Source organism: Pteropus medius, unplaced genomic scaffold (assembly GCF_902729225.1).
Source record: "Pteropus medius unplaced genomic scaffold, Ma_sr-lr_union100, whole genome shotgun sequence".
NCBI classification, from domain to species: domain Eukaryota; kingdom Metazoa; phylum Chordata; class Mammalia; order Chiroptera; family Pteropodidae; genus Pteropus; species Pteropus medius.
In genome coordinates, this window is record NW_024350259.1 from 561,630 (window position 1) to 582,244 (window position 20,615).

The 20,615-nt window shown below is 38.1% G+C and overlaps 1 pseudogene; it reads right to left on the minus strand.

The window, feature by feature from the left end:
• Window positions 1-2,128: 2,128 nt before the first annotated feature.
• On the minus strand, window positions 2,129-2,247 carry LOC120583115 (uncharacterized; annotated as a pseudogene).
• Window positions 2,248-20,615: the final 18,368 nt, after the last annotated feature.

The following is a 20,615-nucleotide window of genomic DNA, read 5'->3' on the forward strand; positions in this document are numbered from 1 at the left end:
ATTCCACTTGTGTTTGATGTTACAAACGTTAATTCTCCTATGTGGCATCTCCCAATTATGTAGTAAGTTCATGAATGACGTTTCTGCTGACATTATGTTTACTTTACAGACTAAACCTAGACCTTTCCAGAAGAAACAATTCTTTGAAAATATTAAAATCATTGTATAAGTAACTGAAACCAACCCTAAACTCTTGTTGCCCAAAATTTGCCAAGTACATCTTCTCACGTAACATAATCCTTGGATGTGTATCTTTTGTGTGACACATCCTGCTAGAAATAGGGCTTCACTAACAATGTGTAATAAAGCAAGTGAAAAGCCATCTAAGTGTGGAAAGGCCATTTGAGCATCATTAAAATCATGCAAATTTTTATCAACAGTGCTTTTACTGCGATATTGATCAATAAAGAGAAATGTCCAAAAAATGAGACTTTCTAAAGTAACTATATCAGCCAGAGTTTGAGAGAGTGAAAAAGAACTGTAAGTCTGTTAATGGCATTTTTTTATTTCTGTTCATGTTTCATGCATATTTATTGTTCATTAGTCTCTATTACTACCTTTCTTTACGAATGGCTTTATCTCTAGTGTACCTCTGAGTTTCTCCTTTCATTTTCTGTATCTTTTTGAATTATTTTGTTTGTGGGTAACTAGAGATTTTAAATAACATTTTGTAATTATAGAAATACAGTGAGAAAGTACTTAGTTTGAAAAAAAAAAAAGACTCTGCTCCTGTACAGTTCCATTCTTCCTATTGTGCACATTACACTTCTACACATGGGTTCATTAATCTACACATCAATTTATTGTTTAAAACATTTTTCTTTTATACCTAATATGATAAAATGTAGTTACAAATGAAAAAATAAAATGGCCTTTAACTTTTCCATTTGAATTCACTCAGCAGTGTTTTTTAAATATTTACTTGTAGCTCACATTATCGTCCTCTTCTTTAATTTCAACCCTAAAGACTCTCTTAAATATTTCTTGTGATAAATATCCTCCTAGTAAAAACTTGCTCAACATTGGTTTAGTTAATAATTTCTTAATTCTACTTCACTTTTGAAGAACAATTTTGTTGGATTTAAAATGTTGATGGCCGTGTTTTCTCCAGCCATCTGTTTTTGCCTTTCAATTCCACACATTCTATAAGCTTGTAATGTGTGTGAGGATCCATCGTATGAGATGAGTCACTTCTCGTTCAATGTTCTAAATTACTGAAGCTGTTGAAATGAGGTCATAGCCAATTGAGTTAAAGTGCCAAGAGTCCTTCTTATTGAATTTTAAAACCTCTTTCTTCATTAAGGATCATCCTGGTTTTGCAAGTCCCTGACTAGATTCCAGATTTATGAGTATTTAATACTAGCAGTATTGATAGCTTAATCATTGTTCTAAAGAAAGAGAATGGAGTTTAGGTTTCTCCACTTGCCATGGTCGGTGATATTCTCCAGATTCCTTTAGTTCAGATTCTTTCTTCTAGTATTTATATCCCTGATTCTCTGATGCTGATGCTCCATTTGTATCATCATAATAGTCTTCCATTTGACCCTCTCTAGTCAATGTCATCATTTTCTTATCTTGGCACTCGAGTAGAATAGTTTTGCTTATTATGTAAGTAACAGTCACTGAATCACTGTATGACTTATTAACTTCTTTCAAAATATTTCTTATTTTAACTCATCTTTCTACTTGCAGATTTAGTTGTATACTTATATATAATTTTTCCACCAGTTATCATGCTTGCCTTAGCTGTTGTTTTTCTAAACAGTTCTTCACTCATAGAATCAATCAGTTTACACATTTTTCTCTTGGCAGAGCACGTTGATTTTATGAACAATACTTTTTTCCTTGAGGTCTGCTTCATGAACATTCTGGAATTTTCTTATATGAAGTTTAATTTTTATTCAATCTACAGGGATTGAATATATTGATGGTAACATATGACCACTTTATTTTTCAGCTATTTTGTAGCAACACAGTTATTAATTGTACTGATACAAGAGCTTTTGGATTGTATTTGATATTTATTTATTTTTATTTTTTAGGGGAGGCAACTCTTGTTTGACCTCACATATTTCAAGGCCCTGGTCAGCTAACAATCTCTCTTTTTTTTTTTCTTTTTTTCTTTTCACACCTACAACACCTGGTCTGCCTAGGTGGTCTCCCATCCAAGTACTAACCAGGCCTGACCCTGCTTAGCTTCCAAGATCAGCCAGGATCAGGGTTGTTCAGGGGAGCATGGCCATAGACAAAGAACTTTTGAATTTTAAAGATATGGTTGATTTTATTATTAAATCTGCTTTCTAAACAAAGAGAAGGCTATGAAAAGAGATTTAGAAGTATTTATTGACCATTGTCCTAACAAGCCAGCTGAGCTTCTAGGTTTTTGGGCTTTCCAATTTTATGAGCACATTCTATATTGGAGAAAACAAAATTTGTTTCTGAATCACTTTAAAATTCTCTAACAAGTCTTAGGTGTGACCTAATATTATTATTCAATTGTATGGTTGGTCTTTAGTGATTGTAAAATAAATGATATTCCATCGAATAATTTTTAGAAGACAAATAGTAATATCTGTAGAACCAAGGGTCAAATGGAGCAATTTTTATCAGGAGTCACAAGTTTGGCATTCAGTGATAACTTTTATAAGAACCACACAGTGTTTCTTAACTTCTGTACCTGAACTCTGATGAGGGATGTGCTGTCATATATAGTGACAATCTGGGGTTCAGGTAGGCTGCATCAGCAACTAGAACAATTTCTCTGAAGCGTGCAATGCTGTTTTGTATATAATTTTACCCACAGTGGAACTTCTTCATAGCTAGAATCAATTCTCACCCATGACTGCCATTTTTTCAGCTATGATTACGTAATAGTCTAAATATTTGTTGTCATTTCAACAGCCTCCACAGCATCTTCAATTGGAATATTTTCCAACTCAAGGAACCACTTTTTTGAACATCCATACGAATGACTTCTTATCCATTAAAGTGTATCATGAGATGGCAGTAATTCAATCACAGTTTCCGATTTCAGATCTAACTCTCATTCTCTTGCTGTTTCCACCATCTGTAGTCATTACCTCTACTGAAGTCTTGAATCTTCAAAGTTATTTGTGAGTTTTGAAATTAACTTCTTTCCCACCCTGTTTTTGTTGTTATCAGACTTCCTCTCATGAATCATGAATGTTCAAATGGCTTCTAGAATAAGGGATCTTTTCTAGAATGTTTTCATTCTTGTTTTGCAGAGATCATCAGAAAAGTCACTATCTATGATATATCAAGCATCATGAAATGTTCTTCTTAAATAATAAGACTTGAAACTCAAAATCACTCCTTGATTTAGAACAGGTGTCATGCTAGCAGGCATAAAAACCATATTAAGCTCAACATCCACCTCCATCAGAGCTCTTAGGTGAAAAGGCACAATGTGGATGAGCAGAAATATTTAATAAGATTAATTTTCCTGAGCTGGACTCAAAATTAGTTTTAAAATACTCAGTAAACAGATGTGCTATCATGAGAATGGCAGTTCCTTTTATAGAACACAGGCAGAGTAGACTTAGCATAATTCTTAAGGCCCCAGGATTTTCACAATGGAAGATGAGCACTGGCTTCAGCTCAAAGCCATAGTCCATTTCTGTGCCAAACAAGAGGGTCAGCCTGTCCTTGGAAGCTTTGAAGCCGAGCATTGGTTTTGCCTCTCTAGCAGTGAATGTCCTACATGGAATCTTCTCCACATCAGACTGTTTTGTCTGTACTGAAAGCCGGTTGTTTAGTGTAGCCCCCTTCATTAGTCTTCTTAGCTAGATCCTCTGGGTAACTTTCTGCAGCATCTATGTCAGCCCTTGCTGCTTCATCTTGTACTTTATATTACAGAGTAAGCTTCTTTCCTTAGACCTCGTGAACCAACCTCAACTGGCTTTAACCTTCTCCCCTGAAGCTTTCTCATTCTTAAGACTTTACAGAATTGGAACGACTTTGAGCCTTGCTCTGTAAGCTTGGACTTAACAGCATGTTGTGGCTGGTTTGGTCTATGATTCAGACACTGAATGTCTTCCATATCAGCAGTATGGCTGTTTCACTCTCTTGTCATCCCTGCATTCACTGAAGTAGTGCTTTTAATTTTCTTCAAAATCTTTTCCTTTGCATTCACAACTTAAAATAATGTGTTAGCTATACTTGTGGATGACCATGGTAAATTATGGATGTCCCTATTAAATGCCTCCAAAGAACTAAGTAAACAGACATAAAATATAAACTAATGAGCAAATGAGAGAGAAAGATTAGAATGAAATCATAATTGTCCACCAAAATTCTTAAAGTATAGACATCACAAAGTAAGAAACAAATCATTTACAGGTGAAGAGAAACACATTTTTTAAATTCAGACAGCAATGACTTTCCACCTCAATTGAAGCCGAATATGGCAAGCAGGAAACACTAAACTCCACACTCTTGCTTTAGAGCAATGATTAAGCTATCAAAAACTGCCAGTATTAAACTCTCAAAACTCAAATGGTACAGTGATTCGGTGAGTGTTATCGAATCATAGTTGTAACAAAGTAAGCAAAGCTATTTTACTCAAGGGCCTAGATGAGAAAATGAAGACATTGCCTGGAGAAGGTCAAAAGGAAGACTATTATGACAAAACAAATGCAGCATAAGCATCAGAGCATCAGGGATATAAATACTACTTCCTTCTCTGCTCTGTCCCAGTTATTGGACATCTTAAAGACCTCTGGCATCAAGGCCCCTGTATTAAAATAAATTGAATTTGCTTACCTATTATATCTGGAGTCACCAAGGGTCCCTCGGTAGTAATGACCTCATTACTGGGCTGGGGTAGTGAGGATGGCCCTGGGCCTCTTCGGTCACACAGTTCCCAGACCTGGGCTATTAGGGTGTTGGCTGGCCACCCTCCTCTCTGAGAGTATGGACAGACAGTCAATTCTCCAATGCCAAGGATTAGTTATGCTTTCTTTGCATGTGTGGCAGGGGCTCAGGCTCGGGGGCTTTTCAGTACAGTCCTTTGCTCAGCATCCTACTTTCTTGCAACTAAAGCAGGAACTCAATGTCTCCTTATTCCCCGGTCTCTTAAAGGACACTTGTTGGGTATCAAGGGCCTGGCCAATTGTGACAGACATATCCTGGCTTATTGTTTTCTTTATTCTGTCCTCTTTTTCACTCTTCAAGATTTTGAGTGTTATAGACCAAGAAGGCCATATATAGTAATTAATTTTGATTAGTCTGTGGCCCCACCCCATTTCTAGCTTTTGAAGCTTGTGTTTGATATCAAGGGCCAAATGGCTAAGAAAATGCTGGCCTAGCAAAGCTAACTCTGCAGCGGAAGTGGGATCTAAATTAATATACCTCCTAAAGGATTCTTTCAGCCAGTTAAAAAAAAGCTAGCCAGGTTCTCCTCTTTTTCTTGAGTGATAGTTCTAAGCTTCTCATTGTTCTCATAGTTCTCATAGTTCATGGCTTTTATATTCTTTGTTCTTTTCCAGAGTTGGCTGGGCCACAAGTACCTTACTCTGTCCCTGCCTATTTGCACAGAACCAGGCCCACGGGGGCACTACAGTAACGACTTGCAACTATGAGTCTATGTATAGAAACTAGTTTGAATTTCTAGAGGGCCCTGTCACTACCTGGTACACAGTTCTAACAGTAGAGAGGTCCAGGATCCCTTCCAAAGGCCATCTTACCCCATAGATGGGCCACTCAAGCTCACAAAGAGTACAAAGTTTTCCTGGGATCAACTTGACCCCATAACCCCTGAGAAGTCTTTCTTAAAATTTTTCAACGTACAATTTAAGACAGTTGGGTCAGAGGAACCTCTCCCTATATTTGCCCTAGGGACTTCCTAGTACCTTACACTTTCTAGAAAATAATACAGCAGAGGGACCCTATGTCAAAAGGGCCGTTTGGAGATAGCCAATTCTTAAGCCAAACCAGTGGTTAATTTCCCCTCCCCTCACCCCTCCATGTATTCCACCCTGTGTTGGTGACACAAAGACAAACAGGGTAGGTGCCTTTTCTAGAGATGAAACCACTCAGGTGCTCATCTGGCCATGTCCTGAAGGAGCTTAGCCATAGCAGCTTAGGTCACACTTAACCATAGCAGACTCAGCTTTATGACTCACGATTACTTATGACACTAGTCCAGTGCCAACCTGGATTATATGCCGTACATGACAGTACTGTAGATGAGCCTATTCGGACTCCATAGCCATTAGGAGACCTTAAGGGAACACCCAGGGTATGGTCCATGGATCCACCTGGGGCATGCAAAGCAGATGTGCTAACCAATACAGTATGGAGCCACCCCCGTAATAGTTCTTATGTGCAGATCTCATTCTCAGATGTACTGGTGTGTAGTTTGTATATTTGTCCTTGAGTTTTAGACGATCAGCTTATTATTATGTCAGCAGGAGAGAACTGGGGACATCTCTCACCCTACCATGTATCTGATGTCACTTCATTGCATCTATTGTTAATGATGATTTGGAGTTTTATTACTAATATTCTAGAAACCTAGACTTTTTAAAGAAAATATTCACAGTGTAGCTACACAGTTTGCTTTTACTTACTGTTCTTTTTAAATTAAATACTTCAGGGTGACATTGACAAATAAAATTACAGAATTTTCGAGTGTATGATTCAGTAATATGTCATTGTGTGTTCACCACCCGAAATCAAATCTTTCATCACCATATATTTGACCCTTTACCCTGATCTACCTCTCCCCTCTCCCTTTCCCTCTGGTGACCACTAAGCTGTTGTCTGTGTCTAGGAGTCTCTGTTTCTCTTGGTTGTTTGTAGATTTCAGTTTTATATTTTACAAAGGAATCAAATCACATGGTTCTCAACCTAGAAGAGGGATTGCGGGATCATATGCTAATTCTATTCTTATTATTTTGAGGAACCTCCATACTGTTTTCCAGGATGGCTGTACCAATTTACATTACCAGCAGCAGTATATAAGTTTTCCTGTTTCCTCACAACCTCTCCAACAGTTGTTGTTATTTGTCCTGTTGACAAAAGTCATTCTAACAGGTGCAAAGTTGTATCTCATTGTGGTTATGATTTGCATTTTGCTATTAGCCAGTGAAGTTGAGCATGTTTTCATGTGTCTGCTGGCTCTTTAAATGTTTTCTTGGGAGAAATGTCTTTTCAGGTTGACTGCCCTTTTCTTAAAGTGGATTGCTTGTGTTTTTGTGTTTGAATTGTATGAGCTTTTTATATACTTTAAATATCAGCTTCTAATCAGAGGCATTGTTGGCAAATATCTTCTCCCATTTAGATGATTGCTTCTTTGTTTTGTAGATTGTTTCTTTTGCTCTGCAGAAGCTTTTTAATTTGTTATAGTCTTATTCATTTATTTTTGCTTTTATTCCCTTGTCTTTGAGGTCAAATCTATAAAGTCTAAGGCTTCCGAACTTAGTAGCTAGGTTTTTTTCTTACAATTTATTGTTTCAAATGTTATATTAATGTCTTTGATTCATATTGTGTTAATTTTGGTAAATGGTGATAACAGTCTCGTTTTATTCTTTTGCATGTGGATTTCCAATTTTCCCAGAACTGTTTATTGAAGAGGACTTCTTTTTTCTATTGTATATATTTTTACTCCTTTTTTGAAAATATTTGCTCATATAATGGGAGTTTAGTTCTGTACTCTCTATTCTGTTCCATTGGTGTGTGTGTCTGTTTTTCTACCAGCACCATTCCATTTTGATTATAAACACTTGGTAGTATAATTGGAATTCAGGCATAATAATATCTCCAGGCTTGTTCCTTTCTCTCAGGATTACTTTGAGTCTTCCAGGTGTTTTGTGCTTCCACACAAATCTGATTATTTTTGTTCATTTTTAAAACAATTTTGTTGGAAATTTAATCAGGATTGCATTAAATCTGTAAATTGCTTTGGTTAGTATGGTCACTTTAACTATGTTGATTCTTCCAATCCATGAACACAAAATGTCTTTTCATATCTTTGTATCTTCCTCAAGTTCTTTTAATACTGTCCTATCATCTTCTGAGTGTAGGTCCTTCACATGCCTCGTTCACTTTATTTCTATGTATTTTATTATTTTTGCCATGATTGTAGAAGTAATTATTCTTTTCATTGCTTCTTCTGAAAACTCATTGTTACCTATAAGAAGGCTGTATTTTTTCTGCACATTGATATTGTATCCTGCAACTTTTCTGTATTTGTTTATTGTTTTTAACAGTTGTTTTTTGTTGTTGTTGTTTTTGTTTTGTTTTGTTTTGTTTTGTTTTAGTGGAGTCTTTAGTGTTTTCTATAAGAGAGTCATGTCATCTGCAAAAAGTGACATTTGAATTCTTCATTCCCAATTTGGATGCCATTCCTTTCTTTCTCTTGTCTGCTCCAGTGATTTTGGTAGCATTCTATTAATCCTACAGTGCACTAGTGGTTCTAAGTGCATCCTCTGGGTAAAGGTTGGCCCCTGTAGACTTTTGCACATTCCGCTGGTCCTAAGTGTTTTGTTCATCTGGTAGTGACTTGGTAATTTTGAGTGGCCTCTTATGGTCCTCAGCACTGCCTATTTGTTCTGGGTGCCCCCTGCTTACCCAGAAGACCACATGGTGGCCTTTAGCACCCCTAGTTACTTTGAAAGTGCTCTGGTCATCTTGAGTACTACCATGTGGTCCTGAGAGAGTTTTGTTTACCTACGTGCCCCCCCACTGTTACTGAGTGCCTCCTGGTGGTCTCGGTGACTGTTTTCATCCTGAGTGCTCCCTGATGTTTCTGAGAGTGTCCTGGTGGTCATGAGCTACACCTGCTTGTCCTAAATGCTCCCTTGTTGTCCTAAATACTTACTAGTAATTTCCTTCTGGTAATCTGGAAAGGGCCTTGATGGCCTAGAGCTACTCCGTGTGTTTCCGCTAGTGCCCAGGTGGTCTTGAGACCATCTTGGTGCATTTGTGTTACCCGGTGGTTCCGATACCCCATGATGGTCTTGAGAATTGCTTATTGTTCTACATGATGATCTTCATAGCATCCAAGTGGTCCCAAGTGTTCATCTATCTTTGCTGGGTATTCTCTGCTAGTCCTAAGGTGCCCCTAGTCCTTTTGGTTGTCCCTGTTGGTACTTAGAGACTTTGGTTTTTCTGAGCATCCCTGGTCATACTGAATGACTCCTGACTGTCCTAGGTACCATCTAATTGTCTTGGTTGTTCCTTGTTTGTGTTCAGTCCCCCATGGTGGCCCTGATAGCACCTTGGCAATCCTGATGATCTCCTGCTATTTGATTGCACCTTCATAGTCATGAGTGCTTCCTTAGTTATGTGGATATTGACTTGCTGGTCCTAAGTGCCCATATGTGTTTCTTACTATCCTGTTGGTGGTGAGGGACCCCAGTGTTGCTGATAAAGCCCTAATTTTCCTGAGTGACCACTGTATTCTTGACCAGTTTTTTTATTGTTATGAATGCCCCCTGGGTTTTCTTGGTGCTCCTTGATGGTCCAGAGCATTCCTTTGTGATCCCTCGAGGGGTAGCCGAAGCCACAAAACCTGTTTTAGGAAGGGGTAGAAGTATTAATTGAGCTATACGTTGGCCAGCTGGAATGGTAGCAACACCTGAAGGGGATTCTACCATAATTTTAATTTCTCCTGTATAATCTGCATCAATCACACCAGGTTGCACCTTAATTCCCCTCAGGGTTGTGCTGCTGCGCCCAAGAAGCAACCCAAACATATTTTTGGGAAGAGATCCAAAAACCCCTGTGGACAAGGCTTGTACCCCCATTTCTGGAGTTAAGACTGCATAGGTGGAGGAACTGAGGTCCAGTCCTGCGCTTCCTGCGGTGGCTCGGGCCAGTGAGAGAACGGATTTCCCTGTTGTTGAGGGATGAATGATTGCATTACCCCGTAACACTGCTTCGGGGCCCAGAGCTGGCCCCTCCATCCGTTTCCCTGAATAAATTGGCCTGCCACATTGGTCTTAGACTTACAATCTCTTGCCCAATGTTTTCCCCTCCTGCATTTGGGACACACCCCAGGCTCCCTTCCTTTTCCTTGGTCATTTTTGGTAAGGCAATCCCTCACCTGATGACTGGGGCGTCTGCACCCAAAACACTTGTTGCCTTGTTTTCCTTTTTTTTGCTGATTAAACAAAACATCTTTTATGGAAAGACCCTGGACTGTGGCAGCAAAAGCAACACCTTGCTGATAGGACGGCCCAACATAGTCGGATATAATCCCCTAAGTCACCCTTCTTTCTGAAAGGCCTCAAGGCCGTCTGGCATACAGAGTTAGCATTTTCATAAGCTAACTGTTTCACCAGGACCATGCCTGCCTCTTGGTCACTAATTAGGCGTGAGGAGGCTGTAAGCAAACGAGCTACAAAATCCTGATATGGCTCATCGGGTCCTTGCCTTACTTTAGAAAGTTCCTCAGTTCTTTGTTCAGAATCAGGTAACATGGTCCAAGCCCTCTTTGCTGCAGTGTTAATCTGCCCATAAGCACCAACTGGATACCCTAACTGTTGAGCATTATCCCGATATTGTCCTTCCCCTGCTAACATCTCATAAGTGATTCCATTATTACCTTGATATTCAACCTGGCTGTCTTCTCGCATTCCTCTCGATACCCAGCGTCCCAGAGGAGGAAATTACCTCCCGACAAACAGGCACGAGCAATCGTTTTCCAATCCCATGGTGTTAAAGCCCCTGCACAGAGGCTCTCAAACTGAGCCAGGGTAAAAGGAGCCGTTGCTCCATATTGAGCACAAGCAGTCTTAAGTTCTTTCAGCGTCTTGAAAGAAACAGGCCCATGAACCCTTTGGGCTTGTCCTTGCTGGTCTTGTGCATCATAAACAGGAAAAGCCATCAAAGAGAACCCAGGAATGGACTCTCCGGCAGCAGCTGCCTGCCGAAGGCCTTGCTCTAGCCCTGAACGGAGCGGGGCAGTAGATCCAGGTAATTTTAAAGGGGTCAAATGTTGTCCTTTATTCATATTAACCAAAGGAGGGTCCAATCCAGCTATCATAGCAGGAGTAGGCATTCGAGGTGGCCCAGGTGACTCATAGCCAAAGGCTTTAAATTGTTGTGTCAACGCCTCTATCTTCTTTTCCAATTTTGCTATCTGTTTTCCTCCCAACGAATCATCCACAAACGCCTCAAAGGGCAGCAGGTTGTCATCCCCACGGTACCTAGCAGACTCCTCTCCTGATTGCGCCACATCCCCGGGGTTGAGAGGATCTTCCTCATCCCCAAAAAACAAAGAAGAATAGTGTGTACCTAAACCTTCATCAGGTGGCACCGAGGGCTTGCTCTCATCCTGAGGCTTACTATTGGAGCCTTCCACTTCAGGGGAGGCCTCAGGACACGGGGCGCCATGCTCTCGCCATTTGTCCCTCTCATGTCGGGGGTCTAAGCAGTCTCGGACTAGGGTCCACAACCCAAAAGTTTCCACTGGGACCTTACCAGGCCCATGAACATCATAATAATCTTGCAATTTTTGTCCTACCCTTTTCCAGGTTTCTAAATCTATAGTCCCTTCTTCCGGAAACCAGGGACATACTTCTTCTACAAATTGCAAAAACTTAGTTAATTGTTGCTGGCCCACTTTGGCCCCTCTTACTCTAAGCATATTTTTAAGCATATGTACAAAAAGCAGCTGGCTATTTCCTTGGCCCATTTTTACTTCTTTAAGTTTCTGTTTCAGTTTCTATATTACAATACTCCTGTGTACTTATGGTTGGCCGCCTACAGGACTCTTAGGTCCCCAGATTCCGCGTGCGCACGCCTTACTCTGCGGCACGTCCTAGCTGTTATCCCCCGTGTTCAGGTCCCTGTTCAGGCGCCACTTGTCGGAACCAGCCGACGAAGTAATTGAGGGTACCTGAAAGGGGGAGCGTGGACTGAGGAAAAGAAAGAAGACAGACAGAATTGCAGGAGGGATCACAGATTCAAGCTGTGTCTGTGTCTGTGTCCCCGAGTTTATTTAAAACACACTACTTATAGCATCGCAATGAGAAAACAGCAGTCAAGACCCAAGGTCAGCCAAATTACTCATTCTACAAAACAATGAAGTTCTAACAACTCCCTTCTTGGAAAACACCGAGTGTTTAAAATAGTTTAGTGCCACTTATCTCAAAGCTCACCAAGTTAGCTCAGCTCCCAACACATACATTGTTACAAAATTGTGTTCTGATTTTCCTGTGATAAACACCCTCAAATGCAATCGCTGGGGCAGAGGCCAGTTCAAATTTTTAATTTTTTCAGGATCTTACCTACTGTTTTAAATAGAGACTGTACCAATTGGCATTCCCACCAAGAGTGTATAAGGGTTTCCAATTCTCACCCATATTTGTTTATTGCCTTGTATGGGCCTCTATCTCACCTTGCTTCAGCCTCTTTGTACTTCCTGTACTTTTATGTCTATTTTCTTCACCAATTTAGAAAAATTTTAGTTAATATTTCTTCAAATAGGTTTTAATCCTTTGCTCTCTCTTTTACTCTATGATGAAAATGTTATGTTTGATGTCATGCCAGAGTGAGTTAGCATTTGACTCTGAGTTAGGATTATGATTAGGTGAGATTTAGAGTTAATGCTGAATTTGGGATTAGACTAGAATTAGGATTTGTAAAAATGTCTATCAATAACAAAACAAATAATACCAAGCATTGAAGAGGCTGTGGGGGAAAAAGGAATCCTCATACACTGCTGACAGGAATATAAATTGGTACAGCTACTATGGAAAACAGCATGGAGTTTCCTCAAAAATTAAGAACAGATTTACCATGTGACCCAGCAACCTTTCTTCAGGGTCTTTACATTCATAATTTGAAATGTTTATCTATAAAGATATATACACCTGATGTTCATGGCAACATTGTCCGTGATGGCCAAGACATGAAAACAACAAAAGTACCTTTCAATAGATGATTGGATAAGAAAAATATGGTACATATATACAATGAAAATTGGTCGGCTGTAAGAAAATACCAACTACTGACTTTGCAACAACATGAATCGATCTAGAGATCATCATGCTAAGTGAATAAGTCAGATGAAAAATTTTGAGAACCATAAGATTTCACACACACATGGGATATAAAATTTAAAGTAACACAGAAACAAGATAATGGAGACTCATGGATACAGACAACAGTTTAGTGCTTACTAGAGGGAAAGGGGAGGGAGAGATAGAGAAGGTTATATCTCCATGTCTGTTCTGCAATTATCCATTTGTACCTCTTAATCCTTTTGCTGTATTTTTTTTTTCTGTCTCACCAAGCCCCTTCCAATCTAGAAGCCCTTTAGATACCACATGTACTTGAAATTATGCAATGACTATCTTTCTCTATTGGACTCATTTCATTCAGCACAATGCCCATCAAGGCAATATTCTTTACTATCTTCTTCTCTTTAGTCTCTGCATGTCTTTTAATCTGAAGTCTCTTGTGGGCAGCATATGTGGGGGTTTGTTATCTTATTCATTCAGTCAATCTATCTTTTGGTTGGAACATTTAATTTTTCCCCCATTTGAGGTACTTGTTAATAGGAAGTTAGTTATTATCATCCTTTATTCATGCTTTGGTACATGCTTTTTCTTCTTAAAGAAGTTTCTTCATCATTTCATGTAATACTGGCTTGGAGTTGATAAATTCTTTTAGCTTATTTTTGTCTGGAATGCTCTTTATCTGTTGTTTGACTCTAAATGATAGCTTTGCTGAATCAAGTATTCTTGTTTGCAGATCCTGAGTTTTCATCACATCTAACATTATGTGCTAAGCCCTTATATCATGCATAGTTTCTTTTGAGAAATCAGCTGCCAGTCTTTCCTTGTAGGTAAGTCACTGTTTTTCTCTTGCTTCTTTTAAGATTCTCTCTTTGTATTTAATCTTTGACATTTTAATTAGAATTTGTCTTGGGGTGTACCTCTTTGAGTCTTTCTTTATTGGGGCTCTCTGGGCTTCCTGGGTTGTTTGTCTATTTTCTTCACCAGGTTAGTGAAATTTTCCATGACTATTTCTTTAAATAGCTCTCAAACTTTTTCCCCCCTAACCCTATGGCATGAATATTTTTACATTTAATTGTGTCCGACAGGCTCCATAGTTTTTTAGTCTTGGCTTCCTTTTTCTTGCTGTTCCGATTGAGTGTTCTTGGCTTACTTATACTCTGTATCAGTGTTTTGATGCACTTCATCCCAGATAATGTGTTCTTTATTTTTGACTGGTTCTCCTTTATAGTTCCTATTTCCATGTTTATCTTTTTCCATCTCTTTGTTAATGTTCTCACTGAATTCATCTACATTTCCCCTAAGTTCACTGAGCATCTTTAAACCAGTGTTTGGAACTCTGCCTCTGTTAGATAGCTTCACTTCATTGTTCTTGGAGCTGTGTTCTATTCTTTCATATGGTTTCTGCTTCTTTGACTTCCCATTTTGGCTACCTTTCTGTGTCTGTTTCTATGTATAAGCAAAGCTCCTAAGTGTCTTTATCTCATTAGAATGGCTTTGTATGGTAGGTGTCCTGTGGCACAGTCCTGAGAGGGATTCAGCTGCAGGTCAAGTTTATCCCCAGCATGTGCCCCTCTGGGAACACCTGTTGAAATTCATCAAGCACTCCACAAACATTGTGCTTATATTTGCCTCAGTAAGTCATAATAGAAACCGAGGCCAGCTGCCACTAGTATGAGTCTTGGCTTTGCTCAGCAAGGAGCTCCTGATTTGATGAGGAACACCTGGATGTGGATTGTGTGGGGCTGTGAGTTGATGAAGGCAGAGTTTCAGAGAGTCATCTGAATCGAGTGACCTATGTTGATGACGTCTCAGCTATGGCAGCACTGTGTCTACATACTTCTGTCTGCAAGAGAGCCTTGCCTCTGGCCCTCACTCTGAAAGCTTTGTCCCCCTATAAGTGTGTGGTGCTCCCACACAGCTGACCTTGTGCTGGTGCTTAGATGGTGCAGTTCTATCACCACAAAAATCCACTTGCGGACACAACCCTTTCAAAGGCATCTGTAGCTGCCTGCTGCCACAATCTCTGTCAAAGGGCAGCCTCGTGTCTTCGCCCCATCCTACCTCCTCCCTTTGAAGGGTGATTTCTTATTACTCTTCCTAGTTGTAAATCTTGTTCATCTGGATCTAAGGTTACTTTGCTTACTATATCTCTCATGACTTTCATTTGGTCGCAAGAGGAATGAACAATACCTCATCATCTATGTCATTTTTTTCTTCCTAAATGTGGATATTATTCTTAAAATAAAATCACAAAATCATCCAATGCAGCCCACTTTCTTAACTTCACTATCTACATTTTCCTTTTCAATAAGTCTGATACATTTTGCCTTATAAACATCTGAGTCACCTTCATTTTTCTTCACTACTAACAATAATGCCTCTTTTAATGAACACCATTTTATTGATCATGTAGGGGATTCTCTACACATTCAAATTATTTATTATATGGCCAAAATGATCTCTTGGAACACAAATAGGCAATTCAACTTTGTTTGAATTCTCTGAATAGTCACTAAATAACACTAGCAGTATCACACCAAGGTCTCCAAGGTCAAGCTAAATTTGATCTCTATTTACTCCTTGATTCATTTATCAGCATCCCTGTATGCTCCCTTTCTCTAATTTTGCTGAGTTTTCAGTTTTTTAAACTGTCAAACTGCTTCCTGCATGAAAAACACTCCTAGTATCATCATTAAAATTTCTATGCAACTGCATATCTCATTTCAATCATGCTTTCTTAGGAAACTCTTCCTTGATGTCTTAACTAGATTAAATTGCCTATTTAGAAGCCTTAATTATTCTTCTTCAGAGAACTTGTGTCAAGACAACTTTATTTTCTGGCATTTATTTCAGATGAGCATAACTTGAATGCATTGCAGATTCAGTTCTAGACTACTTTGATAAAGTGAATATTACAAAACAATTTCACAATTTCTTTTTTGTTTCTCGGTACACATAAAAGTCATGTTTACACTATAATGTAGTCTTACTAGGTGCACAACAGCATTATGTCTGAAAAGGCAATATGTATACTTTAATTTATTGCCAACACTTCTGACCATCCTCTGAGACTACAGCCAATCATAATCCTTTTGCCAGTGGAGGTTCTGTCCTTGATGGTGATGGCTGCTCACTGATGAGAGTGGTGGTTGCTGAGGGCTAGAATTGCAGCATTAATTTCTTAGAGTAAGACAACAATGATAGTTGCCGTATCGATTGCCTTTTCCTTTCATGAACAATTTCTCTGAAGCATGCAATGCTGTTTGATAGTATTTTACCCACAGTAGAACTTCTTCAAAATTGGAGTCAGTTCTCTCAAATGCTGTTGCTATTTTTCAGCTACAAATATGTAATATTCTAAATATTTGTCTCCACAGCATCTTCACTAGGAGTATTTTCCATCTCAAGGAACCACTTTCTTTGACCATCCATAAGAATAACCTCTTATCCATTAAAAGTGGCAGCAATTCTATCACTGTTTCCAGTTTCAGACCTAACTCTCATTTTCTCGCTACTTCCACAATCTGCAGTCATTACTTCTAATGAAATCTTGAACACACAAAGTTATTCATGAGGTTTGAAATCAACTTATTTCCCACTCTTGTAATTGCTGGTATCCGTCCTCTTCCAATGAATAATGAATGCTCCTAATGCCCTCTAGAATAAGGGATCTTTTCTAGAAGATTTTCAATCTTTTGTGCAGAGATCATCAGGGGAATCACTATTTGTGGTATCTCAAGCCTCATGAAATGTTTTTCTTAAGCAATATGACTTGAAATTCAAAATCATCCATGATTTAGAATGGGTGTTGTGCTAGCAGGCATGAAAACTGTATTTAGCTCAGTGTCCATCTCTATCAGAGCTCTTCGGTAACAAGGTGTATTTTGGATGAGCAGAAATATTTAATGAGATTATTTTTCCTTAACAGGTTTCAAAAGTATGTTTAAAATACTCAGTAAACCACATTGCTATTTATGTAGCACAGGCAGAGTAGACAGTGTAATTCTTAAGGCCCTAGGATAATCAGAATGGAAAATGAGCACTGGCTTCCACTTAAAGCCATCGTCAGTATTTTGCCTAACAAGAGAGTCAGCTTGTCCTAGGAAGGTTTGAAGCCAGGCATTGTCTTTAGCTGTGAATGTCCTACATGACATCTTCTCCAAATAGGACTGTTTTGTCTGCATTGAAAACCATTTTTTTGGGTGTAGTCACCTTTGGTAGTCATCTTAGCTAAATTCGCTGGATAACTGCAGCATCTGTGTCACCCCTTGCTGCTTCACCTTATATTTTATATTACGGAAGTAGCTTCTCTCCTTAGATCTCATAAACCAACCTCAGCTGGCTTCAAACTTCTCTTCTCAAGCTTCCTCATATCTAAGCATTCACAGAATTGGTGCGACTCCAAGCCTTCCTTTAGCTTAAGGGCATGTTGTGGCTGTGTTGGTTTTCTACGCAGATCACTAAAACTTCCTCCATGTCAGTATTAAGGCTGTTTCACTTTCTTGTCATCCCTACCTTCACTAGAGTATCTCTTTTAATATTTTTCAAGAACTTTTTCTTTGCATTCACAACTGATTCCCTTTGTGTAAGATATATAGAATAAGTACCTCCAAAGAGAGAGAGAAAAATCAGATTATTGGTTGCAAGAAGCTGAACACAAGAAGGAAAAGAGACACAAGTGCTCAATGTGTAAAGCATTTATATTCAGGCAATGAAAAAGTTTTGAAACATAATACTTAATGACACTGAATTGTAAACTTTCAAATGGTAAGTTTTTAGTTATCAGTGCTTCACTCCAACAAAAATTTACTTAAATTTATGTTGGGATGTGTGACTATAAGTTTCTTAAAGTGAGGTCTTTAAGTTTCTTCCACATCCTTTATGATATGTAAGCATTTAAATAGACACATTAAAGCAAATTACATACCATAAGTGTACCTAAATGAAATTATTGGTTTATCTAGTAACACCTTCATTTCTTCATCAGTGAATTCTTTGTTACATGCAGAATTCTCAATCTATTTACTTGCTAAAAGATACAAAAGAATTTGCTAAGTGCTGCTCTATTTTCAAATGCACGAAATGGGTAGAAACCTTTTCCTCAATAAAGTACATACCTGAGAATTAGGGGTATTGACTGTGAGAAACAAACAATCAATCAATCAAAACATAAATGAGTTTCATGGTCAGATACATAGAATGTTAAATAAGGTCACACCTAACACTTGTTACATAATATCAAAGTGATTTAGAAACAACTTTTTTTCTCCAAAATTGTGTATATTCATAAAATTGGAAACCCTAAATACCCAGAAACTCAGCTTTTAGCTGAGTTTGTTAATAAATGTATCTAAAGCTCTTTTCATAGACTTCTCTTTGTTTAGTAAAGAGATTTTAAAAATAAAATCGATATTTTTAAAATCCAAAAGTTCTTATATCAGTAGGATTAATGACTGTTTTGCTATAAATTTGCTGAAAAATAAAGTGATCAGATGTTAGTTTGAATATATAGCAGCTTAAATCCCCATAGATTTAATAAAGAATTGAACTTTGTATAAGAAAATCCCAGAATGTTAATTAAGCAGACCTAAAGTAAAAAACGTATTGCTCATAAAGACAACATAGTCTGTCAATAAAGCCCAGAGAAATATGTGTAAACTGACTGATTCTCTCTGAGAGGAAGTATTTAGTAAAAAAACAGCTAAGGCAAACATGATAACTTGTGGAAAAATTAGATATATGTATATAAAAAATTAGATATATGTATATGTATATAACTAAATCTTCAAGTAGAAAAGTGAGTTAACTTAAAATAAGAAACATTTTACAAGGAAAAGTTACTATGAGGTACAGTGATTCAGTGACTGTTACTTACACTTGTAATAAAATAAGCAAAACTATTTTATTCAAGGGCTAAGATGAGAAAATGATGACAAGATGACTAAATGGAAGACTATTATGATGAAACAAAAGGAGCATCAGCATGTTATACTCAGAGATATGAATATTAGAAGAAAGTATCTGAAACAGAGGAAGCTGAAGAATGCCACCAAGCATGGCAAGCAAGAAATCCTAAAACTTTATACTCTTGCATTAGAGCAATGATTAAGCTGTCAAAAACTGTCAGTATTAATTTCTCAGAATTCCAGAATCAAGGACTTGTAAAACCAGGATGATCCTTAATAAACAAAGAAGCTTTAAAATTAAGATAAGAATGAATCTTGGAACTTTTACTCCCTTGGCTAGATATCATTTTCAACAGCTTCAATAGTCTAAAACCAGTGAAAGGGAAAGGACTCATAACATACAATGTATCTTCACACATATTACAAACTTTTAGAATATATGAAATGAAAGGCAAAAGCAGAACACATACGAAGGGCTGTGGAAAACTTTAAATCCAATAGAACTGCTCTTCAAAAGCGAAGAGGAATTAAACAAACGTTGAGCAAGTTTTCACTAGGAGGAGATTTTATACGAGCAATACTTAAGAGAATCTTTAGAGCTGAAATTTAAAAGAAGACTATAATATAATTTTAAAAAAGCACTAGTAAGTGAATTGACATGGATAAAGGCCATTTTATTATTTTTAGTTTGCAATTACATTTTATCATGTAAAAAAGAAATATTTTAAACAATAAATGGACGTGTACTTTAATGGACGTGTAAACGTGTAATATGTAAAATAAGAATGGAATTGTATAGGAGCAGATTTTTTTAAACTAGTTTTTCAAACTATATTTCTGTAAATATAAAATGTTATTTGAAACCTCCTAGTTAACCACAAACAAAATAATTCAAAAATATACCAAAAATGAAATGAAATGGGAAGGGTACCTACAAGGTACCCTAAAAATGAAGTCATTCACAATGAAAAATAGCAATTAAGAAACTAATGAACAATAAACCAACAGAAATACACGAACAGAAATAATGAAATGGCAGACGTCACTTTTTAATAGTCACTATGGAAAAACGGGGTCAAGGTAATGGAGTAGGTAAAAATTGTACTGCAATCCTCCTAGGACTGCATTAAAATTAGAACTAAAAAAATTAAAACAAATAAACAAAAAAATCAGACTGGTGAACAGTCTGAAGACTAGCCAATAGGAACTTCAAAAACTATGATTGTATAAAAAGGGAGAAACAGTGAGACTGGTAGGAGGGGTAACAATATGAGAGGAGCTGCCTCCACACCCATGTGTGGTGGTTAAGCACAGGGCAGAATGTCTCAGCTGTGGAGGGTTGCCTTCTATGAGCAAGGCACCCCTGCTCTACCCTGGGACCACCAGGCCAGGGGTCCAGTGCTAGGATGAGAAATCTCCACAACCTTTGGCTGTGAAAGCCAGCAGAGATTCTGTCTGTCTAGATGAGAGAGAGGGATACTGGAATACCACACACTTTCTTAAGGTGCCCCTCCACTAACTTTCTCACTCCTGGGAACTCATACTGAAGTCTGGCAAAGAAATAGCAGCTCGGTAGGTGCCAGAGACATACAGGAAAACACTGAGTTTTGTGGCGTCAGTGTGAGTGCTCAAGGAACAGCTGACATCTTTCCTATGTTGAGCCTTCCCCCAGTGGCAAATCGAATCTTCATTAAATACCACTTGCCACTCCCACTGG